At 53.8% G+C, this 25,623-nt stretch overlaps 1 protein-coding gene across 5 annotated transcripts in view; it reads right to left on the reverse strand.

Annotated features, from left to right (window-relative positions):
- Window positions 1–19,385, reverse strand: part of IL11RA (interleukin 11 receptor subunit alpha) — a 30,327-nt gene extending 10,942 nt beyond the window's left edge. For 2 of the 5 annotated variants that reach the window (XM_075740121.1, XM_075740119.1), the window contains exon 1: window positions 2,701–2,832. The gene's annotated coding sequence lies outside the window, so the exon portion shown is untranslated. Of the gene's footprint in view, window positions 1–2,700; window positions 2,833–9,676; window positions 9,793–19,233 lie in introns of those variants that run through there. The other 3 variants (XM_075740122.1, XM_075740118.1, XM_075740120.1) reach the window with 3 other exon arrangements.
- Between the last annotated feature and the right edge of the window lie 6,238 nt (window positions 19,386–25,623).

The following is a 25,623-nucleotide window of genomic DNA, read 5'->3' on the forward strand; positions in this document are numbered from 1 at the left end:
CCGGCAGGGAGCTGGGCCACCCTGTGATTTGAGCAGGGTGGGAAAGGCTTTTCCTGTCCCGGGAACGTTTTAAGATTTGGGATATTTTTCTGCTTCTGGGCTCAGCCCAGCCTGGCAGAGGTTTTGGTGAACCCACAGCTCCTGGCACAACGGGGCAGCCAGCTACCAGCTGCACCCCAGCATTTCACCCCCTCCACCTGCATCGGCATCCCCCAGAACAAACTCTCCCCATAAGCTGATCCTGGAGCTGATACAAGAGCATATGCATCCATGGATCTAGGGCACATATGTATATATGTACATATATGTGAGTGCCCCACACAAGCCCAGCTCCTCCTAATAAACTCCAGCCTAGAGTTGGAAGCAGGAGAGGGGGCCCCACAGCATCCCCCTGCCCGGTCCTCCCTCCATCCCTCCCCATGCTCCAAAGCTGGCTGGTGCCTGGGAGCCATTGGGCTCAGCTCCATCCCCAAGGCACGAAAGCGCCCGGGTCAGCCAAAACGCTGCAGGGCAGCAGGGCCAAAATAAACATCTCACCATACCGCTCCCCCAGCTAGCAATTTGCTGTCACTCCTTTTGCAAAACAAAATCCCTTTTGGGTGAGAGAGGGAGGCTTTCAGGTGTCATTAAGGGCCACCTGGGCAGCCAAATAAAGCCACCACCAATTGGTGGCCCGTTAACCTTTTGAACCCCACCAGTAGTGTCCCTGCGCGGGGAGAGGATGGCGGTTGCAGACCCCTGGCAATGTGCTATGTGGAGATGCCAGTGCTGGGCTCTGGCACCCGGTGGGACAGCTATGGTCTGTCTTCTCCAAGCTTGGAGACAACCCTTCTGCTGCGCTTTCCTAAGGGGAGGCAGCCCAGGGGATGCAGCCCAGGGGATGCAGCAGGGTGCAAGGCACACGGCCAGGATGGAGGCTGGGAAACACCTCGCTGCGACAGCATCCGTGCCCCCCCACCTTGTGCCAAGTCAATCAGATCACAGCCCCCAAGCTAAAAGGAGAGGTAGAGAAGGGGCAAGAAGTGGGGAAAAGCTGGGGCTGAATCCCACTGTCGAGGCTGAGGGCTGTGCAGTGCAGGGCAAAGGGATGGGGGCTGTGCCCTGCCTAAGTTGAGAAGGTTAGAAAAACACCACCTGGCTTGTTTCTGCTGGGGAAAAATAACCCAACCAAGTTCTCCCGAAAGATTAAGTGCGGTCGTATCCGAGGGGGCAGGGGAAAGCAGGGCAACGTGGTGAGCGTGCTGACACATCTCCTTCCATGATGTTGGAGAGACGCCTCAGCTCTGCTCAGGGCCAGCTCCGTTTACAGTCTCCTATTGTCCATTTTTTTCCTTTGCCCCCCTGCCCCCTCCAATGTTATAGTTTAGAGTAAACAAAAGCAAGCAGCCTCTCACTCCAAACATTTCAGCCATTCCAAACTTTCTCCGGAGGGGGGCTGCCCATGGAATTTTCCTCGTCCAAAAGAATTTCGAAATGTTCCCATTGCAGCCTGCTCTGACTGGAGGCCAAGGCAGCTCCAAAATCCTTCGCGAAACGCTGGAGCTGCCCTCTGCACAGCTCTGGCTCTGGCCGGCGGCACCGAGGACCAGCAGATGCTGTGCCCCAAAGCTCCCCATGCACAGGGAAACCCTCCAGCCTGGCACACTTGCCGGAGGGTGGCCGAGGCACGTTCCAACCTGTACAACCTCCCCCAGCCCAGCCCATCACCTGAAGGGAGCCAGCAAGTCCTGGTGAGGCCAGATCCTACCTTTTATATTTTGAGCCGCCACCAGTTATTATTGCCCTGAGGTGGTGATGCTGGTGCAAAGTGCTTGGGTGCACCAGGACAGGGGGGCGCATCCCAAAGCACACAGTATTTCCCTTTGCAGGCCAGAGGGGAGAGGGTAAAGCTGCTGCCAGGGCTCCTTGGCCAGTGGCACCCCAGGCACCGGGAGGGCAGTTCGCAGCAGCGATGCCTGCTCGGTGCCGCCGGCTCACGACTTGGGCAGATGGAGGAAGGATGGTGTGCTCCATGCACCCCCGAGGATGGAGTGGGGGCACAGCAGTGGGAGATGGTATGTGGAAGGGAGGAGGACATGTCCTCTAGGATAAGCCATGGTGCTAGGTGCCACCCAAGGGTGCTGCTCCTCCCTGGCCCACATCACACTGTGATCACATCTCGCAGCAGAGACCCCCAGGCTCTTGGCTCTGGCTAGCCACAGATGTGGTGTGAGACCCGTGGGACCCTGGCATGGGGGTGCCAGCACTGCTCAGTCTGCTAGCAATGGGGGTACTGGGGGTGGCCTCTGAAACAACTGGAGGGAGAAAAGCCCAGCCAAAAAGCCTCACAAGAAAGCCAGCAGTCACGGGAAGAAGCACCCAAAGCTCAGCCCAGCATGTATTTGGCTGTCAGTGCAAGCCATTGTGGTGGCTTGGCACACTGATGTCCCCTGCTCGCTTTCCCGAACAGTCCCTGGATGGATGTCACCGGGTAGGTGGTCCCACAGACCGACACACACCCGGACAGGCTGGGGAGCCCCCGCATCCTCCCTCCCCAGGCACATGCAGATTTTGGGGGCTGCGACCCTTTGATGCACCCATGCAGTCACCCCAGGAGAGCAAAACCTGTCTGGAACCCACTGCACCCCCCTCCCACAGCATCCTGCCCCGGTGGATGCAGAGCCCTGTGCCGCTGCTACAGCACTGGTGGGGGGGAGATACCTCAGCTCCACGCCGGACGGAGGTCTTGCCGTGGGACGGGGCTCCGCTGGGTGCCCCTGCTGCCTCTGCACCATCTCCCCACACTGCCTCACCGAGCTCTCCTCCCGTGTGGAGGCTGCTCCGTGGCTTGGCGTGGGAGCGGGTGGGAGCGGTCCTACCACCCCCCCAGCAGTCCCCTCCCCTATAAAGGGGCCAGGCAGCGGCTGTGCGGGGAGCGGAGCCCCCGACACAGCAGATGGGGTCTGTAAGGCGAGGGTCCCCCAGGTGTGTTTGTCTTGGCTGGGGCTCAAGCCCGTCTAATTAGAGCTATAGAAAACATATATTAAAAAAAAACGAGGAGGGGGGAAAATAATCCTCTCCCGCACGCTGGGGCCCAGGGTTTGGCTGGGGTTTCTCGGCAGGCCAAGCGCAAGGCGATACAGGCTCTGCTGGCAGCAGCCCGGGGAGGGAGGGGTGTTTGTGGATATTAAAATGCAGTCATAAAGGAGAATAAAAGGGCAGCCTTGTTTCCGAACGAGTCTCCGAGGCTTTCCCCTCTCCCGGCATGCTCGGCACCTGGCGGGCAGCACGAGCAGCTCCCCCTTCCCGCAGCCTCCCTGGCCATCACCCAAGGACTGGGGTGCTGCTGGTGAGACCCCAAGCTTCACAGGGTGAAGCCCGGCACCTTTGGGTGGGAGCAGATTTGGGAAACCCCCTTCTGCAGCCATCCGCACCAGGTTACAATTACAGCTGGGACTTCTGGAAAACCCACTCCTGCACATCCCTTCCTCCACACCCCTGCAGCTCCCTGTCTTCCCCTGCCCACCACCCCGCCTGCATGGAGGCAAGGCTGACCAGCTCCTGCCGCTCGGTGACAGCCACATGGCAGCACCACCGGTATTTCACTGCCTGGCCTATCCGTGCCTCCTCGCCAGAGGCAGAACAAGACAGATGGTATTTTGGCAGAGGTTTAAAACTAGCTGCAGGCACCCAACACCCCCAGCATACACACAAAGCAAGGTGCAATGGCAGGGTCCTATGTGGCTCCCGGGTACTTTGGGGTCTCCTCCCATCCCTAGAGACCTGCAAACCTCTGCAGAAGCCCTCTAGTTGGGACATCTCCCAAAATCCATCCCTGCCTCCCTGCAGCATCTCCTCTGCCTCCCTGCTGCTGTGCTCAGGTCTAAAAAACCATGGCCAGGAGGTCGGGGAGCAGCCATGGGCATCAGCCCAGCAAAGGTGGCCCCATCCCAGCCCCTCCTGCTCCGCAAGAGATGCTTGGCACACATCTGGCTTCACTGCCACCCTATGCCCCCTCCCCAGGACAGTGGGCTGCAAGCCCAGAAGACCCGCATCCCTCCCTGTCCCCATCCCTCCCTCTTTTCCCTGGCAGCGTCCCAAAAGCATGGGGTCACAGAGCCCCCATCCCCACTGCTCATGGGGACCCCGGGCACACCCTGTCCCCAGCCATAGCCTAAATGACTAACGCCCCGGCAAGCGAGCCGGGTGCCGCTGAGGAGAGCAGGACTCGTCCCCTGGCTGCGTTCCCTCCCCGTGGCGGTGAAATCACGTCTGGAGAAAGCATGAGGAGGGAGCCGTCGGGCCCTCCCCACTGCTTCTCAGCGAGGATGCTCACTCCCTGCCCGCTGGCCAGCCGCCCCTGCTCTGCAAACCCCGCATCCCAACAGAGGGATGCTCCAGGCACGCAGCCTGCAACAGAACCGCACACTCATCTCCTCCTCCTCGCTCCGGACCCCATAGCACCATCCCACTGCGGAAACAGCTATGGGATGCAGAAATGCAGCAGCAAGCCCCAGGCACTCATTAAAGCGTTCCTGGGGAGCAGGCAGGAACCTCTAACCTCCCTCTAACCTCCCTCATAGAAATGCAACCCTGCCAGAGCCTGGGGGGTGATTGGGAGTGGAGGGGGGACCACTGACACCCCCCATGACAGCAAACTGGCTCATGGGAACGTTAGTGGAATGGCTCTGGGAGGCTGGAAATACCCCTGGGCAGCATCAGAGGGGACAGCAAGGGACAGGCCACAGCCGCTCGCCTCTGACCTGACACGCGGCACGCGCCGGCTGCGACGGGGGTGACTAATGCAGCTCTTTAAATGCCTCTGCCGGCACGGGAGCGTGGCTCCGGGTTAGGGTTTAATTATCTGCCTTCCTCCGCAGCCCGTGCTCTCCTCTTGCTGAACCACCACGGGGACCCCAGGGACAGCATCCGTCTATGCCCCCCTCCCCGGCTGGGGCTGTTGGCACGGAGCAAGCGGGGCCGCAGCAGGGAGCTGGCCGGGAGCATGCTGAGGCTGCAGCTGGGGGCTATAAAAAGCACGGCTGTGGTATGCAGCGAGGCACTGAGAGGGGAATGAAATAAAATCAGGTGGTGGATGAGTCGGGTGCTTGCTTCTGCACCAGGGCTGGCCCCAGTGCTGCTCCCCATCATCCCTTCCCTGCTCCCTCCCAGCCGGCAGCCCAGTGAGGCTGTGGCAGAGTGGAGAGCTGAGATTTGGCAAAGGATGGAGGACGCAGGGCTAGGTCTGCAAACAACAGAGGGGGTCAAGGCTGGGGGGAGCAATCACTGGCTCTGGCACGTGGGCTCTTGCCCAGGGTGGAGGCATCGCAGCCACCCCTTGCAAAACCCAGAGACGACAGATCTGGGCACCCAGCCTCCTGGCAGCTTGCACCAGAGGATTAACCGTGCCCTGATTTACGGCCAGAGGTGCCTTTTCTGGGAGGGAGCTGGCACACTGACAGCAAGAGCAGGCGCCCCACCATCGCCCAGCACCCCAGTCCTGGTGGGGACCTCACCCAGTGTGGACAGCGATGACACAAGCTGGGGACAGACACGGCTCCCCGTGGGCCGGCGGGAGCTCCCCGCTCAGGGACACGCCGTGTTTGCACAAGCCTGAGCGGGGGAAGGTCAGATTAATTTTAAACCTGAATAAACAAGGAGAGAAGGCAATGCCAGAGCTTGCCCTTCCCGGCGGGGATGCCCAGCAGCGGGGCACAGACCCGTGGCATGGCTGTGCCCAGACTGGGTACCAACAGCGTTCAGCCCTGGGGCTCACAATGCCCTAGGAGAGCTGGGACAGACCCAAAGCCCAAATCCTACGCCTGGGGGCCTCCCTTTTCCTCAAGGAGCTCCCGGCTGAGTCAGTGCTGGCAGCAGGAGAACGGCTCCTGCTTGTCTTTGCAAAATCCCTCTGGCCTCCATGGGGAAGCACCCATCCCAGGACCCCCGTCCCACCGGGAACAGCACCGGGGCTCGCCTGTTCCCCCAGCCATGGTGCACAACACGTTCTTGAGAAACAACCAGGAGGAATAAAAAAAAAATAATAAAATTGTTTGTAGGTCAAGAGGAAAATGGAAAAGAAAAAAAAAGAGTTTGTGTTTTTTATGCCAAAAGGAAAATGAAAACCAAAACATTTTGTTCTAAATGATAGGCCTTGTTTAGTTTTCAGTGGTTTTACTTTTTTAAAATGGTTTGAGTTAAATCGAGCTAAATTTGGCTTCCAAACATTACCTTGGGGTGGGGAATAAAATAAAATTTAAAAAAAAAAAAAATCAAAACATCTCATTTGGAAAATGTCAGAGCAAAACGCCATGGCTTTTCCAGCCCTGGGAGAGCCACAGCCGGGCACTGAACTCAGCCTCAGCTCACAACTTGCAATGGCCTCCCTGAAGCAGCCCTTTTTCCCAGAAAATAAACCAGCTGCTGTGCTGATGGACAGCCGGGAGGGCTCCTGCCCTGTTGCCTGGCTCCCATCGGGGATGTCCCCTCTGTTGCGCTGGATCCTGGGACCTGCTGGGCCATGGACAGACCCCACTGCAGCCAGCAGCCATGCGCGTGAGCTGAATCCAAGCTGAGCAGCTCTCCAAAACTCCTCTTTACATGTCTTTTCTATTAGGTCAGCATTCCTGCGTCGCCCGGGGAAGGTGGTTACGGCCGGCAGCCCGGCACACAGGCTCCTCGGTGCCGGCTGCTGGCTCTCCATCAGCAAGCAGCCTGCCCACGCTATTAAATTACTGAGAAAAATGGATCGTTTCACCAAAAATTAGGTGCAGGAACCTCTCTCATGGTGGCAAGGCGAGCTGGTAATTGGAAATTCATAGAGCTGGCCGCAAAAGCTGCCTCCGGCTCCACTCCACCCTCCTCTGGTTGCGGTGAGGGATGGTGGAGAGGCGTTCGCTGCCATCCGCGAAATGCCGCTGCCCATGGAGATGCAGCGGCCACATTGTTGGCAGCGCTGCTGAGGTCCCCTGTGTGCCCTAGGAGGGTTAAATGCTGCTGCACGGTCCCTCTGCCATTGGTAGGTGGGGAAAATAAGTGTAAAAAAATCCTTAAGGACCTTTCCAGGCACTGGAGGAAGAAAATCCTCCATGCACAGCCAAACCTGCTCACCATCAACCACCCTGCTGGCAACACATCTCGTGGGGACATTGGCTGGGGAATGTAGCAGGACACACAGCCGCAGCACCCGTCTTGCTCTTCCAGCTGCACCCCAGGGCTGAAAACCAAGATGACCGTCCCCATGGACACTGCCTCATTTACATCCTTCACCCATCCCAGGCACAGCATGAGTGCTGCTGCTGCTCCATCCGAACCCAGGCATCTCAGCATCCTCCTCCAAGTCCAAACCTCAGCGCCTCACCGGCTGAGCTGGAGCCCTCTGAGGCATCTCCAGGGCAAACCGCTGGCTGCCAGAGCTGTCAGAGAGCCCGGTGTGTATCTGCAGCCTCCAGTTGGGAAGGAGGGACGGGGATATGCAGCAGACCAAGAGCTGTGTCAACAGGATGCTCTGAGAGACCGGCCCCTCCGGAGTTCACACTGGCTGCTCCCAGCACGGTCACAGGCACTGGGGTGCCGCATCCTGCTCCCTGCGAGCACCGCCTGCCCTGGCACTGCGAGGGCAGCCAGGGAGTCCAAGGAACCAAGCTGCTTTTTGGGTGCTGGGGTGAAAGAACCATGGGCACGGTTCCAGTTGGAGAGGGGAAATGGAGCTAGGCGTGGGATCTGGGAAGCCAGGGAAAAGGAACGCTTCCCTGGGCGCAGCCACGGTCCAGCCGTAAAGCTGCAAAACTCAAAGCCAGGATGGGGTGGAGCAGCCTCGGGGGAGCTATGAAACAGCCCCCCGGGAGCCTCACAGGAGCTAAAAAAATCAAAAGCAGTCAAAGGACCAAGGAACCCCCCGGGGTTGCGTGTTGGCCTTTGCAAGACAAGGATGGAGCAATAGCTGGTCGGGTCCACCAGCTCCTCCTAAGCCTTGGGGCCTTGGGCAAAACTCATGGAAAGCAAAGGAAAGGCTCCTGCAGACCTCCCCAGGGGTTGGGGGCTGGCCCTGGCCCTGCAAGAAAGTCTGGGGAGATGCCAGCTGGCCCGGGCACCCTGCGTGACAGCGGCTTTCGCAAAGCCAAGCTGGGCTACCACAGCCGAGCCATCCCTGGGGACCTTTGTGGGGCTGTTGCAGCACAGCTGTCAGGAGCTCTGTCGCAACACCGGCACAGTGCTGGGACGGTCCGCGATGGAGACCCTGCATGATGGCACTTTCTTGTTTTTCCTAGCTACTTTTGCAGGAAGGCGAGGGCTGAATAGCGCCTTTCACGGTGTTATTGAATTCAAGAGGCGGTGATGTCCATGCCAACCTTCATCAAAGAGGGGCTGGCGAGGTCCTCGGCTCCAGCTGCAGCTATTGGTCTGGCCAGGATGAAGTGCATGGGGTTCTTAATCCCAAAGGAAAGGGCTAGTGAAAGCACAGGAAGGCAAAGGAAACAGCTGGACAGGCACCACTGCACCAGCTCATGGGGATGTGCTCCAGGGATGCCGTGCCAGCCCCATGGCCTCCCATGTGCTTTTCTGTGGGGACGTCCACATACCTTAGGGCTGCCAGCAGGATGGTAGCCAGCAGCCCTGAGTCCTGTTCAGGGCTCCCCAAGGTGGGACGGGACTCAGGGGCAGTCCCTTTCTGCCAAAGTCAGAAGACCCTCCCCAAGCTGCCGCAGAGATGATGTTCCCCTGAAGCTGGCAGCTTCTCCCATCTGCTCTTCCCCTTGGAGCATCTCCAGTGTTGGGTTTTCAACCAGGCTCAGCATCCCTTGTTTTCACTTCAGGAGGTGGGGTAAAACAGAAAATGCCCAAATAACCTTATTTCCACCATCAAGATTTCATTAGATGAAGGAGTCCTAAACTTTTCCACCTCTCCCTATAAGGCAATCTCTGTCGGTTCGTAACCATTTTTATTAGGCTGTTTCTGTTTTGGCTGTCTCTGCATGATTAGGAGGGGATCAGAACTCAGCAGCCTCTGGGGAGCCCCAGGTTGATCTCCAAAATGCTTTCAGCATCCTCCCCTCTTCCGGTGGATGAACGGTCTTACCTGCGGTCCACTGGCCATCGCCACCTGCACAGGTCAGCCCCTCATCTGACCACACCAGGTCTCACCCAAGGTCCCTCCAGCCCATCCATCACCTCCAAAAACATCTTCAGAAAACATGTACGAGCTGGGCACCAGCAAATGTGACCTTCCCTGGACACACTCCTAGCAAACCCTTCCAAAATCCCTTGTAAGCTTTTTCAGCAAGGACTGATCCCCCTGGAGCAAGCCCAGGCTCCGCCGGTCAGATGTGACCACAGTGCATGGTCTCACTATAACAGAGGTGAGTCAGGTCTTGACAATCACTTGGACTTCTTGTCTCTCTCCTCCTGGACTTCCCCCACCCCAAACACCAGAGGAGGAGGAGATGTTTGCCAGTTTTTTTCCCATGTCTCAGACTCATGCCACTGGAGAGAAGGATGAGTTGCACCTTTCAACCCAGCCCTCTGTCTGTACTGGAGAGCCCGGCACATGCTGCTGGGGCTGCGGGTGCCATGATCATCCAAAAGAGCCTGAAGCTCACCCCGTCCCACCCCCATGCCAGGGTGACTCAGAGACCTGGGAAGCAGCCAGACTTGAGAGATAGTTCCTATTTACACGCTTATCCCTGCCACCGCAAACCTGCTTCTAATTTCCAGAGGAATTTTCCTTTTTTCATGGAAATGGTCCATGGGAATCTGGCTGTTGGAGAAGACGACTCAACCACAACTGCAAGGCATCTGCACTCTTCCCCACCTTCACAGCCTGGATAGGAGGAAAAAACCATCACCAGGAGGTGTGGAGAAATTTGCTGGTAGGACCTTGGGTCGCAAGGTCACTACATACCCGGCTGGAGAGATTTGGTGATTTTCACACATGTGATGCTGTTGTAACCACAGGAACACTTAGAAAAACCAAAAGCTCTCTAAACATCCCAGCGAGTCACCCCAGACATCCCAGGGCTAATTCCTGACGCTGGCTTTGTATCAGCGTCCCAAATGCCAGCGAGGCCCTGGCACATTGCCCGTAGGGAAGAGCTCCCGTCCCATCCAAGCTCTGTCCTTGGCTACATCTTTGGCAGGGGCAGAGCCACCCTCTCCCACGCCTGAACAAGAAGAGGGGAAACAAGCTGGGAGAGGTGCTGAAATTTTCCAAAGGGAGAAAAGCAGAGCCACAAGCCAGCACCTGCCCCCTCCTGCGGGAAGCATCTCACAAGGGGTTTTCCTCCAGAGCCAAACCCACAGGAGAAGAGGAGGCAAGAATCCTTCAGATTGTTTAACCTAATGAGGAAGCTATAAATACAGCAGGGTAAACACCGGAGAGGGAGAAGAGGTCTTGAACTAAAAGCACAATGTTGGCACGAACCCACGGGGGAATAAGCTCTCCAGGAACGCATTCAGCAGGAAACAGGAGGGAGTTTGAGCCCTGCATGAGCAGGAAGAGTCTGGAGTCGCCTTTGAACAAGAGTGGAGCGGAAAGAGAGGGTTTGAAATGAGTGCTGAGCTTGTTCATGGCAGGTGAGGGTCCTGTGCACCATCACTGTCCGTGGAGGTGTCCCCACTCAGGATGGTCTAGGCAGGCCGGGGGAGAAAGGCAGGGGAGGCAGGGTATCTGCAGGCTAGGGGATGCAGGCGTGGGCTGCCTGGGTGCTTCCCCAGCATGACAGCTTCTGATAAACCCAGCAGCTGCAAAAGGGAACCACTGCTGCTGTCATAATGAAGACGGCGCGGAGACTTGCCGTGCTGTGAGTCATTCATTCATCCTTCACAAACAGGGCCCATACCCGGCCAAGCATCCTTCACTCTCTGAGCCAGAACAGCTCTTTGGGATGGGGAAAAAGTGGCTTATCAGATATAATCAAGTCAAGTTTTCCCCTCCCCGCGAGGTTCCCAAAAGACTGAAGGTCATGGAACAGGAGGCAGGGCAAAACCAGAGCCGCTCTTCTCCCAGCTTCCTGCAGGCAGCCTCTGTCTTCAGTTGCAATCCCCAGGGTTTCAGCCCAGGGACCCCTCCCCACCATCCTGCCACATCCCACATCCCCCATCCACCACACCAGCGTTCTGCAGCCCTGAGCACAATTTCTCTCTCCCGGCTCCATGCCACTTCAGCTGCCAAGGTCGGTTTGCAACTGAATAGGGGAATCTAATTAGCGTATAACAATTAAAAAAAAAAAAAATATAACTTGGCAATACTTGAGTCAGGCCCCACAAACTCAGGCTTCGCCTGTCTCATGCTCCAGTACAAAAGAAAACAATTAATAAAATAGTTGGAATGCAGAAGCAGGATAAGAGAAGCCGTAAATTAGGGAATAGTCCTTGGGTATGAACTAGAAAAGACACAAAGTTTGAGGCAACCTGATAAAGGGAGGCCCAACATGCCAACAAGCCTGGGACCATCTGGGCGGGATGGATAACAAGGTTGCTGAGCTTGCAAAACGGGGATAATGAAGAAGAGGTCACCCAACTCTGTACACTGAAGAAGAGGAGAAAGAGGAAGATTTGAGGAGGACGACCCCTGACGACCACCTGAGAAAGAAACTGCGCAGGCGTATCAGGACATTAGCATATATTCAGGAGTTCCCGGAATAATAATGAATATGTATTAAATGTATCAGAAACCTAATGAATATGTAAACTCTTTTGTAATATAAATCACGAACAATTTGTTTCTCGTCGAGACGCACGTTCGTGGAAATATCCCGGTGCGACTCCCAGCGCTGCAATAAAGGATACCTGCTTAATAGTCACATTGGCTATTGAGTGAATTTCTTTGATTCAGATTGGCACCCCAGATGGGACCCTCTCTGCCCGGCTGCAGGACCCATTGAGATTGGGACTCTCTTGGGTACCCCCGGGGATTTCTCCGGAGAGACTCCTCTCCTCAATCGGATCACTGCGGGGGCAGACAAGGACCATCTATTGAAAGGTATTCTTTAAAATATTTTGTTTTTATTTTTATTTGTTTAAGTAACTGTCTGGAGGTATTGGTTGTTTAGGAGTTTAACAGTTACTACTCTGTTTTTGGAACCGGTTGTTTGGTGGCTCCCCGTAGGTCGTTACGTTATAACGCAGGGTTGAGCGTATGCGGGACTGCTAGCGTCTTATTCGCATACATTGGGACAGTAACTGACTGGAGGTATTGGTTGTCTAGGAGTTTAACAGTTACTGTTACACACACACACGCACTTGTAACTGTCTGGAGGTATTGGTTGTTTAGGAGTTTAACAGTTACTCTCACACACACACGCACTTGTAACTGTCTGGAGGTATTGGTTGTCTAGGAGTTTAACAGTTACTGTTACTCACACACACGCACTTGAAAACTAACTGTCTGGAGGTATTGGTTGTTTAGGAGCTTAACAGTTACAGTTTCAAGAATTTTCTTTTTTTTTTTTTTTCTTTTTCTTTCTTTTCTTTCTCAAGTATAACTTGAGGTGTTTGAATTTGTGTGAGTGTGTGAGACGTACAATCACGTACGAAGCGAGTGTGGAGTCCGGATCCGCGGTTCTGTTATCCCGCGAGGGAAACAGCCGGAGAAGGACGAAGCGAATGATTAATGATACCCTTGTGGGTAATTATTTAGATTAATAGTAGCATTGACATGTAAGTTTGGATGTCCTTTATTGCTGTGTTAAAAGATTAACTAAAAATCCGAATGATGCAGCCCCTGAAGTAGAATTGTTGATAAATGTGGGAATCAGAATATTGCTTTTGACACCCCAAAAATATTGTGAATCAATAATCATTTTTGAATGTTTATGGTATAAACAGAAATTGTGAATTCAATCTGGGACAGACATAGAGTGTGCTAAGTGTAAAGTGTGAACCCCTTGAGAAAAAGGAGTGTGCTACCGAAATAGTAAAGATTGTGGTTGGCGAGATAGTAAAATGGGAAGTAATCAGAGTGGAGAAAGTTTTAAAAAAAAACAGCCCAAGAATAAGAATTTGGAATATAATACAGTGTTACAATTGATGTTGTTTTGTAGAAGGAAGTTAGAAAAGAACAACAAGAAAATGAAAGAGCGGAGACAGGCAGGGAGAGACAGGGAAAGAGAGGGTAATGTGAGAGCTGCACTGCAGGAAGCGTCAGCAAACTAACTTCAAGGGAGGACGGCAATACCAAGGGGGAGAGGCGAGACCCCTCCAGCACAAAATACCAGTAATACCTTAGGAGATCATCAGTGTGCATATTGTAAAGAACTGGGACATTGAAAATGGGATTATCAGAAATTTAAGGACCGTTTTAGGGGTCCTGTTCCTACCAGTGCAGAGGTTCTGGAGGAGGCACGATAAGCAGCTCCCTTTCAACCTCAGTTCCCCTGAACTAGGTCCTGAAGGGGACCGGGGGGAACCTCCCCAGCAGAACCCCTGGCTACAGTAGAGCTGGGAAAAAGGAAAATAGATTTTCTTGCAAATACCGGGGCAACTTATTCTGTTAAATACTTATCAAAGAAAATTGAGATATGATACAGTAAACATTGTGAGTGCCACAGGGAAAGCGAAACAGTGTGCCTTTTCCATCCTTTAAATTTTAAGCTTGGAAAACAATGGATAACTCACCAATTTTTATATATGCCTGAATGTCCTATACCACTCTTGGGACGGCACCTATTGAGTAAATTGGAAATGCAGATCACCTTTAAAGACGGGAAAGTTCAATTATTAATCCCTGAATCTAAAGCCATTGAGGCAAGAGTTTTTATGTTGCAGGAGCAACCTAAGACTAACAAAGGAATTCCCGAGGAGGTGAAGAATACAGTGACATTTTTGACACGGGCTAATGAGGTCCCGGGTAGATCCAGAAGAGCGAAACCCATAAGAATTATCCTTAAACCTGGAACAAATCTGGTAAGACAAAATAATACCCATTAAAAATAGAGGCCAAAAAGGAATTTAAAAGGTTAATATTCAACTTTATAGAATACGGGTTGCTCATATAATGTAAATCAGAGTATAATACCCCAATTTTACCGGTGAAGAAACCGGATGGGAAGAATTATCAGCTAGTATAGGACCAAATTTGGTTTACCGTACTGGACCTGAAGGATGCATTTTTCTGTCTGCCCTTGGCAGCAGAGAGTCAGAAGCTGTTTGCTTTTGAATGGGAAAATCCTGAAACAGGCAGGAAAACACAATTAACTTGGACGGTGTTACCTCTAGGACTTAAGAATAGCCCTACTATTTTTGGGAACCAGTTGGTCCGAGAACTCGAAACATGGACTCCTCCATCTCAGACAGGGACTTTATTATAATATGTGGATGATTTACTAGTGGCTACAACTACTAAGGAGGACTGCGCCCAATGGACAGTGAGCTTGTTAAATTTTCTAGGATTGAGTGGATACAAAGTTTCCCAGCAAAAGGCCCAAGTGATTCAGCAACAAGTCACCTCGGATTTGAGATCTCAGGAGGACAAAGAGAAGGTCAAAAAGAAGCTATTTGCCGCACGCCATTGCCGGGAACAGCAAAAGAATTTAGGATCTTTTTAGGTATGACAGGATGGTGCAAATTATGCATATATATAATTATGGACTCTTAATAAAACCATTGAATCAATTACTAAAAGATAATCAGTTAAAGTTGACCTGGACAGGAGAAGCAAAAAAAGCCTTTGAACAACTGAAAACAGAACTGATGAGAGCACCGGCTTTAGGTCTTCCTGACGTGTCTAAACCCTTCTGGCTATTTTCTCATGAGAGGCAAGGAATAGCCTTAGGGGTGCTAGCTCAGCAACTAGGCCCTTATAAAAGAGCAGTAGCTTACTTTTCTAAGCAATTGGATGAAATAAGCAAAGGGTGGCCTGGATGTCTACGAGCAGTAGCTGCAGTTATCCTGAATGTACTGGAAGCACGCAAATTTACAATGGGCCAGAAAATTACAGTAATGGTGTCTCATACAGTTTCAGCCATGTTAGAACAAAAAGGAGGACGCTGGCTTTCCCCCTCTAGATTTCTGAAATACCAAGCAATACTAGTGGAACAAGATGATATAACTATAGTCATCACTAACATTGTGAACCCAGCTTCTTTTCTTAGTGGGGAAATCTCGGAGCCGGTGGTCCATGACTGTTTAAAACGATGGAAGCGGTATATTCCAGTCGCCCCGATCTAAAAGAGGAGCCGCTCCACGATGCCGAGGACTCCTGGTATACAGACAGAAGCAGCTTTGTGAAACATGGAGAATGCCAAGCAGGATATGCTGTGACCACTACCCAAAAGGTAATAGAAGCAAAATCATTACCTGCAGGGACATCAGCACAAAAGGCTGAGATCATTGCCCTAACCCGAGCGTTAGAGCTGGCAAGAGGGAAGAAGATTAATATCTGGACAGACTCAAAGTATGCCTTTGGAGTTGTACATGCCCATGGTGCTATCTGGAAGGAAAGAGGACTTCTCACTGCTCAAGGAAAATATATTAAACATGCAAAAGAAATTCTAAAGTTACTAGAAGCCGTAAATCTTCCAGAAAAAGTAGCTATTATGCATTGTAAAGGGCACCAAAAAGGTAACACCGACCAAGAGATTGGCAATAAATTGGCAGACTCAGAGGCTAGAAAGGCAGCAGAAAAGGGTAAAGTGATGGCAGCCTTAATTCCAGATGGTAAACTTCAAATTCCAAATTCTGATTTGGAGCCAGATAAGTATTCCAAAGAAGATAAAAAAATTAATCAATGATTTAGAAGGTAACAAAGGAAAAGATGGATGGTTTTATGTTCCAGATGGACGAATAATAGTACCCTCTAATTTGTTATGGAAATTAGTTTTAGATGAACATAAGAAAACACATTGGGGTACAGATGCTTTATATAAACAATTAAACCAGAAGCTAGTAAGTTGAAATTTGTACACTAGTGTGAAACAAGTAACCCAAAGGTGCGAAATTTGTTTAAAGAATAACCCGAATACCTCAAACAAGATTCAGATGGGTGTAATAGGAAAAGGTAATAGTCACAGACAGTTAAATATAATCGAACAGACTGTTCTAGCAACACGAGTTAGAGGATTAGATCAACCCATACATCCTTTTAAACCCGGAGACTGGGTTTATGTTAAGAATTTCACAGGTAAACCATTGGAAGAGAAGTGGAATGGACCATTTCAAGTGCCTGAGCCATGTCAGTCAGGTAGAAGGATGGAATCAAAATCTACACTTCTCTCTAGTCCAAAACATCACTCAGATGCCTAAATATTCCAGCCATGGAATATCCTTAATAGGAGTTCCGCTTCCATCTAATGTCTCCTGGACAAATCCGGTTTATTGGGCAAACACCACCCTTAGAAAAGATTCCCAGTCCAAATGGAACCAGGAATGGAAGGTAGACGTGATGATAGCGAATTATACCTCAAGTAATAGTTGTTTAGTAAGTTCAGGAAAGGGCACCTTTGTAGGAGAATATTCAAATATAACAAGTCCATTTTTAAATATGACATTGATTGATCCTGTTTTTCAAAAGTTGAACTATACTGGACTCCCGGTCCCATTAGGAACGGGATGGTATTGGCTATGTGGTACATTGGCTATGAAGATATTGCCCCTAGGATGGAAAGGAGCTTGTACTCTTGGAGCTTTAGTTCCTAACATTACTATCGTTGACAAACTATACCCACAGGATGAAAGATAAAGAAAACTCATAACGCTATAGCAGATAGGTTTACTAAGTTCCATAGTTTTGCAAGGTGGTTTCTCCCATGGCTAGGGGTAAGTGAACTAGAAAAAACTATAGTGAACATTTCAGCAGTAATAGAAAACATTGAGAACAAAACCATTGATGCAATACAGGCCTTGCAAATTGAAATAACTAGTCTGTCAAAAGAAGTGATTCAAAACCGAATGGCCCTTGATTTATTATTAGCTTCACAAGGTGGTGTTTGTGCAACCATAAATATAAGCTGTTGTATGTACATAGACCAAAGCGGTAGAATCTCCACAGATTTAGACGAAATCCGTAGACAAAGCGAAATATTGCATAAAATAACTAAAGAAGATACCTCATGGGGTTTTGAAGAAATTTGGCACAAGTTAACTTCCTGGCTACCTAATTCAACCTGGCTCCGGCAGCTATTTGGTTTTGTCCTGCTTATAGGACTGATGATAATCCTGACTTGTATATTAATACAATGTGCATTTTGGTGTAGTAGGCGAACTTCAGGAGAATATGAGAACTGGAAACAAAATAAGATAAGACACGCAGTAGAGTCAGGGAAATACTTTAAGAGAACATCGCAAAAAGAGAATGTATTGTAGGCCTTCTTGCGAAAGAATTCGCAACTTTAATGAAAAGGGGGGAATGAATAGGGGAATCTAATTAGCGTATAACAATTAAAAAAAAAAAAATATAACTTGGCAATACTTGAGTCAGGCCCCACAAACTCAGGCTTCGCCTGTCTCATGCTCCAGTACAAAAGAAAACAATTAATAAAATAGTTGGAATGCAGAAGCAGGATAAGAGAAGCCGTAAATTAGGGAATAGTCCTTGGGTATGAACTAGAAAAGACACAAAGTTTGAGGCAACCTGATAAAGGGAGGCCCAACATGCCAACAAGCCTGGGACCATCTGGGCGGGATGGATAACAAGGTTGCTGAGCTTGCAAAACGGGGATAATGAAGAAGAGGTCACCCAACTCTGTACACTGAAGAAGAGGAGAAAGAGGAAGATTTGAGGAGGACGACCCCTGACGACCACCTGAGAAAGAAACTGCGCAGGCGTATCAGGACATTAGCATATATTCAGGAGTTCCCGGAATAATAATGAATATGTATTAAATGTATCAGAAACCTAATGAATATGTAAACTCTTTTGTAATATAAATCACGAACAATTTGTTTCTCGTCGAGACGCACGTTCGTGGAAATATCCCGGTGCGACTCCCAGCGCTGCAATAAAGGATACCTGCTTAATAGTCACATTGGCTATTGAGTGAATTTCTTTGATTCACAACTCTCTGGAGAAGAGATGTGGCTCCTTTCACTCCCTCAAAAAAGGGCCAGGTCAGTGGAGCGGAGCGTGCACGGGTGCTGAGGGGACATTGTCGTCATGTCCTGTCCCCCTCCCTGCCTCAGGAGCCCCACCGACTCAGCCTCCACTAGCTCAAAGCTCCCCAAGAGACTCCTCTGCCCCACGCCAGGCTGGGATGCCGTGGGCTCCGTGCAGCCCTGTGCATAACCACGCCGCGACCTGCCCTCCTATAAACACAGGCAGAGTGCAAACACCGCACCTCCTCCTGCAAACGCGGCGGCCAGACGTGGCTGCAGCTTGCAAGGAGCGGGCACCTCCCAGCATCCGAGACACTTGGCCAGCCCCGGGTGGCTCGGCACCAGCTACACCACCGATGGAGGTTGGCCCAGCACTGGTTCAGACACAAGCAACACGCCTGCAAGTTGCTGCAGCTCTGGGTTTGTCCCCATGAAGACCAGGCACAAGGGAAATGAGATTCCCAGGGCACCCCCTGTCCCTGTCACAGCAGGGTTTGGGTTTGCTGACAGTGATGTCTGAGCCAAGCTCAGCCCCACGGCCCCCTTTGACGCCTAGAGCCAGCCTGGAGCCAGAGCTCAGAGGGGACCTCGGGGGTGACACAGCCAGCCTGCACGGGGCTGGCAGAGGACAGAGAAGTCGTGACTGAGATGGCGTCCCAGGGCAAGGAGGGACAAAGCAGGCTGAGAGCTCTGCCAATGCCCGCGCATGGGAAAGCGCCTCTCATAATTAGGAGCAGCTTTTTCCTCCCCAGGCCCCCCAGGAGAAGAGGGGGCCCTGCTAGGGGGGCTGCTTTGCATGGGGTTGTTCCAGCCTTTCTCCAGAAAATTCCCCCCAGAGACGGCGGGGGCGGGGGGGAGAGAGCCCTCCATATTTCGGGGGAAGAGGGGAGGCTGAGGAAGGGGCTGAAAGTTCCCACCTCAGGAACTCCATCCATCCCTCGAGCATCTCCGGGCAAGGCGGAGGCGCGCCGGGCGGAGAAGGGGAAGCAGCACCCCCAGGCAGGTGGGGGAAAGCGAGAAGGCAAATCTCTACCAGCTACTTTGCGAGGGGACACACACACATAGGCACCCCCAACGCTCCTGGTACGAGCAGCAAACAGCCGGCGGAGCAGCCTGACTTCGCGGCGCCGGCAGCCTGCCCGCAGCCGCACGCCCCTCACCGCGGCGTCGGGGCGGCGGCGAGCCGTTCCCCTCGGGGTGAGGGGGGGGACAGGGAGGGTTTCCTACCTTCCTGCGTGGCACCGCGGCTATATGTCCATGGCGCTCGGCGGAGCGGGGCCGAAGCCGGGAGCGGGGCCGGGAGCGGGGCCGGCGGCGGGGCGCCCGCGCCGGGCTGGCTGGGGCCGGTAGCGCGGGCGGTGCGAAGCCGCCGGGGCCGCGGCCGCCGCTCCATTGGAGCAGGGCGCTGCCAATCTGCCGCCGCCGCCCCGGGACGCTTCCTGTCTGCGAGCCGCCCCCCAGACCCGGGACGGCTCCGCGCCCGCTCCCCGCACCTCGCCCTGGGGTGCGCGGTCCCCTCCGCGCTGCACGGTGTCCTGTCCCCGTCCCCCCCCCCCCCCCCCCCCCCCCCGGTGCTCGCCTGCCCGCTCCGCCCGGGGCGCTGGGCACGGGATCCCCCCGGGGCGCACTGGTGCACGGTCACCCCGGAGCACAGGGTTCTCCCCCGGGGCCCAGGGACACCCCCCAGCCCCCCAGGGTGCAGGGCTCTCCCCGGTGCCTTCCCGGGGCAGTACCTGCTGCATTCGCCAACCCTGCCTGCCCCTCTCCCAGCGTCCCAGAGGAGTCGAGGCAGACAGGTCCTGCCTGTGACTCAGTTTCCCTTGTCCCTGGAAGGGGCATTTCTTTGGGGTTTATTTTTACAGTGGTTTATTTGATGGGGAATGCATAGGCTGAAATCTGGCCCTGGGGCTTGTGGCCCTGAGCTGAAGAAAAGCCTCGGTATTCCTCACGGCTTTTGGTGCGTGTTTGCGTGCCCTTTTTGCAGCACCCCTGCATCATCCTACTGGCTTTCCTTGGAAATAGGTGTGTTTTGCAGTTTTATCAGAGTGAAAATTTTCAGGAGGGAAAAAACATGTTGAAAGACTGCAATGGGAAACCAGCTGCTGAAGACCCGTTGGGAACTGTCCTCTCCCCTGACACCTGGAACCAAATGTGGGCTGAGGTCCCCTTGAGACATGCTGGAGACCCCAGGTGATACCTTCGGGGCTGGTGCTGCTGGAGCCCTGGGACAGACCCAGCGTTTCCCTCTCCGCTGGGCACAGTGCCTGTGTGGAGATAAGGGCCACGTGCCTCAGGTGTGTGTGGCACCCACGCAGCGTCACTCTGGCAATCCTGCAACAACAGATTGCTCTTGCAGCCTGGCAGGAATAAAAAGGATCGCAGACCCCTCTACAACCCTACAATAACAAACCAATCCTTGCCTGCATCCTGGCACACCTCTGCAACCCCACAATAAAAAACAGCTATCTGCTGCCATCCTAGCCTATCTCTGCAACCCCACAATAACACGCCCGTGAGTCATCTCACCTCCCGTGTAACCCTGAGTAATAAACTGGTGTTCTCCTTCATCCTAGCCCTATCATGCCACCCTGTGATAATGGACTTTGGGAGAGGTGGAGGCCACGTGTCGGGTGAGCGTGCCCGGCCCAGCACCCACACCGGCTCCCAGCCGCGTTGTGGATGTTGCGCTCAGCTGTGGTTGAGGCTCGGTGCCCACATCGTCCAAGGAATAGCCCAGCGCGGCACATCTGCTCGTGGCCTGGGCTGCTGCCTCGCCAGCCACATGTGGCCGGATCCATCCCGCCTGCGCTACAAGAGTTGGGGCCATGCCAAGGCTGGGGATGTCCCTCCCTGAGTCAGCTCATGTGGCCTCTCAGGTGCTTTGCAGGAGGGGTCTTGTCCCACCAGCCTGCTCATATCTGCCCTTAGCTAGCAGCCTACATGGATTTGGGGAGCCTAGGGATGTAGGAGGAGCTGGTCCTGAGCAGAGAGAGGTTTTCTCCATCCAGCTTCTCACTTTCCCCTTCCTGCCTCCCCAAGCCACTCTGTATTCTGCATTCCGTGTGAGCTGGGGATGCCGAGCATGTTGCAGGATCAGCGCTTCTGGAAGGAGCTGAGCTGGGAGGGCTGCAGCAAGCATTTGGCTGTGGGTTCTCCCCTGGGACCAGACCCTGAGCTTTCCCCAGTGCTTCATGGTGCTTGCTGGGCACCATGAGCCCGGCTGCTTGGCGCCAGCGCTGGCAGGGAGCCACGTGCTGCTTTCTCTGCCGCTGCAGCGCTGGAGAGCTGAACAAAGCGGTGGATCTGGGGAATCCCCCAGTTCTGCAGGGCTGGGGCCACCCTCAAGGTTGGGGATCTGAGAGCAGAACTTGATTTGGAGGTGTCTCTGTGAGGGGGATAGGAGCCGACAGACACCCCACTGGGGTGCTGGGAGAAGGGACATGGTGGGGTTCTGGGGCTTGCCTGGCCGACGAGTTGCAATTTTGGGTCAAGAGGGGGCAGGTTTGGCAGGGGTGATGTGGGGTCTGCCGGGACAGCAGGTTGCTTGGCAGGGCTGCTAGCACCCTGGAGTCCTCGGGGCAGAACTCCTCTGCACCTCCCTGGCACGTGATGAGCAAGACTGCCACAGTCTGCAGCTGTGATGTTGCAGCTCTTCCCCTGCTCCATCCTCAGGCCTCTCTATTGCTCCGGCACCTCCTTGCTCCTCCATTCTGCCATGGCACAACATTTTAGCAAAGGACATCTTCCAGGCTGGTGGCATCATCCTGTCTAGCAGCTGCTCCCCTGCTCACCACCCCAGAATGACTGAATTTGGGGGACTGCAGGGTCTCTCTTCCTTCTCCCTCTCCTCTGAGCAAGACCAGTCCAGAGAGGGAGCTGCTGACTCTTGTCCAGGCAGGTCGTGACTTGGACACACAAGCAGATGGCTGGGGGTTGTATTACACTATCACAAACCCATGCAGGACCATGGAGACCAGAACTGGGACCATATGAGCTGTGCATTGCTCTCCCTCTCCACTCACAGCTTTGCCTGGCTCGCTGCCAGGATCTGCTCAAAGATGCTTTGAGCTCTTCGCTGGGAAGAAGCAGCTACATCCATGAACTGGGGTCCCACTTGCTGGACTGGGTGAAAAGATTGGGAGGTTTGGGATGAGAAGCTTGAGAACTGGGATGGGACCAAACCTGAAGTGAGATGTGCCATGCTGATGTGCTGGTGCCGTGGCATGATGATGTACCGGGGACGAGGACATTGGTCTTCAACTGTGCTGGACGAATTAGCACTTGCTGGATTGCTGCCTGGATGGTGCAAGCGGACCAGATGGATGGACAGAGTAGGATTGCGGGGACTGGAGATGAATGCACCTGGAGGCTGCAGTGTCCTCCTATGGTTTCTGTGCAGAGGGCACTGCCACAGGGTGCATCCCCTCCGGTGCAGGGCTGGCTGGTGGCTTGGAGCCTCTCCTGCCCTGGTGCCGATCTCAGCACTGCCTGTCTGAGGATTGTCCCTGACTGTGCAGCCTGTGCATCGATGGGGCTGGGTTAATTACAGAGCCCAAGGACTGTCCCTGCCTTCCCAGAGGCACGGGTGACTGTACAGCGGTGCAGGCGCCCACTGGGTGTGGGGCATCGCAGAGCAATGGGGCTGTGCTAGTTGGCACTGTCCTTTTTAGCCTGCATGGGACCTGTCCTGTGAAGCCTCCTGCTCAGTGGCTTTGCTCACGCTGGCTTGGCGCGTGGCCGGGCTCTGGCTGACGTGCAGTGGGCATGGTCCCGTTTGAAGTGCGGGCTTGTTGTGTGTTTACCCTGGCCAGCCTGAGGTGTACAGGAAACCAGAGAGCTCTGCTCCCTGGCTGTCGCTTTATTTATTATGGTCACATCTTGGGCTGCCTGCGCTGTGAAAAGAAGGTAACAGAAACCCCAAGTGCTGCAGCATGGCTCCAGCCCTGCCAGCCCTTTTCTGCTCTGATTTGCACTGCTGACCTGTGGCCGAGGGCAGTCCTGTCCTGGAGCAGGAGGCAGGATGCTTGGTGGCACGCAATACTTGTCCTCTGTGAGAGCAGGGTGGCTTGTCCCAGATGTGTCCAGCCACACCATACCAGGAGAAATTGCTGGGCTGGATGCCCAGCCCAATGCCACACCACAGGCATTACCTGTACTGGCACCTGGATGTCCCAGTCTGGCCACATCTTCCCTGGCTCTTCACCTCTGCTCTGCAAAACAGCAATGAGCATTGCCCTAGGACTCCATAGCTGCATCACTGCTCCAGGGCTTTCTATTCATCCCTCTCCATCACCCCTGGGAAGGAGGCACAGGGAACACAGCCCAGCTGCCACCCTGATGTACAGAGCCCGGGGATCACTCACTCTTTGGGCTCACAGGACGCCAGTAGTTCATTGCCCGTGGCCAGCAGCTCCACGCATCCTGCTACAGCCCTGCTGCCATGGCAGGTCCTCGTCCTGGAGAGGACACGACAGTATTGACCATGATTGCTTTAAGGATGGAGTTTAAGGATTGGAGGCTGCTGAGGACAAGGAATCCCTCCCTATGGGGCTGGGGACAGGCACCCAGAAAGAGACTCGAGACACCCCAGCTCCCAGCTGGTCCCTACCACTGTGCACTGCAAGTGATAGCATGCAAAGTACTGCATGCTGCAAGACACGGGCAAACTCACAGCTGAAGAAGTGAAGCAGAGAGAGGAGACATTATACGCATGGCTATTTATAGGGGCTTCCCTTCTGCCAGGACTTGACTGGCAGCAGCAAGGGCTGGGCTGGCGTTTAGGGAGTTCAGTCCAAAACCACCAGCCAGAAACCTGGGGACATGAGACAAAACCTCCCAGTGCTCAGAGGGCTCCTGGTCCCCGCAGAGTCATGCAACTTGCCAGGCTGCCTTGCTATTGAAGAGAGCAAACACTAGTGAGCCGATAAACAGGGGGAGGTGAGACAGCTGCTGAAACCCGTGGTGATCTGGCAGCCCTCTATCCTGGGGAGGCAGCTGGGTGGCAGAGCCCACTGCATGGGACTAAGCACTTGGTCTGAAATCATCGACAGGGTAGTTTGAGCCACAGAGTGTCAAATCTGTGAAGGGCACAGAGAGCTGTGTGTAAGGAGGATTTTTAGAGCTCGATATAAATTTTATTGTCTTTAGGCATTTCAAGACTCTGTGCCTTCTACCAAAAGAAAGTCCAGGCAGGGATTCACTGAAGAACCATGACAATATTTGAGTCTGACTTTCTTAAGATGTGAAATTTATAGCGTGAGATAGTGAGCAAAAAAAAAAAAAAAAAAACAAAACAACACCCCACCAAAAACAGAGAAGTGGAACATGAGAAGTTATTTCCAAAGGAAAAACTGGAATGTTTCCTTCCATAAAGGCTGGCCATAACATCTGAACACTGCTGGACTCCACCTCTCCCCTTCGCTGTTGCAGAGGGTGGATTTGTCTCCTGGCTCTGGGCAGCATCTCCCCGGTTCTGGCCCTCGGCAGCAGGATGCTGCCCACAGAGCCACATCCTAGGTGCTGCACAAGGAGACCCTGGCCAAGGACAAGGCTCAGCTGCTTCCCAAAGCCACCGGTGACTACAGGCTGGCTTTTGGTTGTTCAGACCCAGGGATATATCACCTACGTACGTGGTCCTCAGTCTCTCAGCAGAATAACTCTTCATCTCCCCAGCAAATCTCAGCAGAGCCAAAGTGATGCTGTTGTTCTGGGACAGCTACCTTCTGCTGGATATGCTTCTTCTGTGCCTTCTGGACCAGCTCCACTAATGCCCTGGCCCTGCTGTGGCTATTGGCAGGTTGTCTCCAGAGAGGCCTGCTTGACCCCCCCGCCCAGGCTGGTGTAAAATCAGAGGGGAGCTGCCCCTGGGACCTGCTACGAGCTGCGGATCCCAGCCAGGCAGGGCGGCATCCCTTCTTAGGTGCATGCTCCCAGAGACTGCTCCTGGTTGTGGACTGCAGGGGATGGGGATTTTTCTGCTGATGTGAAAAGCTCCGTTGTCCTGCCCCCATGAGCCTGGATCGGTGCCTTTGGGCTCCGGGTGGTGCTGCAGTGTGGAGCAGAGCTGGGAAATAAGGACAAGACAGGGAGACTGGGAGCCTGGTACTCAAAACCCTCCATCCTGATGTATCCCCCGCTCCATCAGGCAGTGGCATTGCTGGAGGAGGGGGTTTACCCCGGGGATGGGCATGGGCTGGTTTGGACACAGCCCTGGGGAGACCAGCAGCTCCCAGGCTGGACCAGGGGGTGCTCAGCAGGGGCTGGGAGGCTGCGGGGTGGAGGAGGAGCAATGCCCGCCGAGGCGCAGGCAGCAGGCAGCCTTCCCAGCTCCTCTGCTCGGGCTGCGGCTGCCCTCTCCCGGCTGCGACCAGGGCTGAGCTTCGCTTCCCGGGCGGCATCCGCCTCCTCCGGGGTCCCAGGCTGGCTGTAGCCCTGTGCCTCATAGCCCTCTGTCCCCTCTCCCCGCTCCACAGAACCAGCAGCTCCCAGTGACGCCAACCCATCAAACTGGAACTTCCCTAAGCAATGCATGACCCCTCTTTCTCTGCTGAGAAAGTCATGGCGTTGGGTTTCAAATCCCCAAAAGGTGCTGCTTCCAGCTTGGTGACAAAGAGCGCT

This window comes from Balearica regulorum, chromosome Z (assembly GCF_011004875.1).
Source record: "Balearica regulorum gibbericeps isolate bBalReg1 chromosome Z, bBalReg1.pri, whole genome shotgun sequence".
NCBI classification, from domain to species: domain Eukaryota; kingdom Metazoa; phylum Chordata; class Aves; order Gruiformes; family Gruidae; genus Balearica; species Balearica regulorum.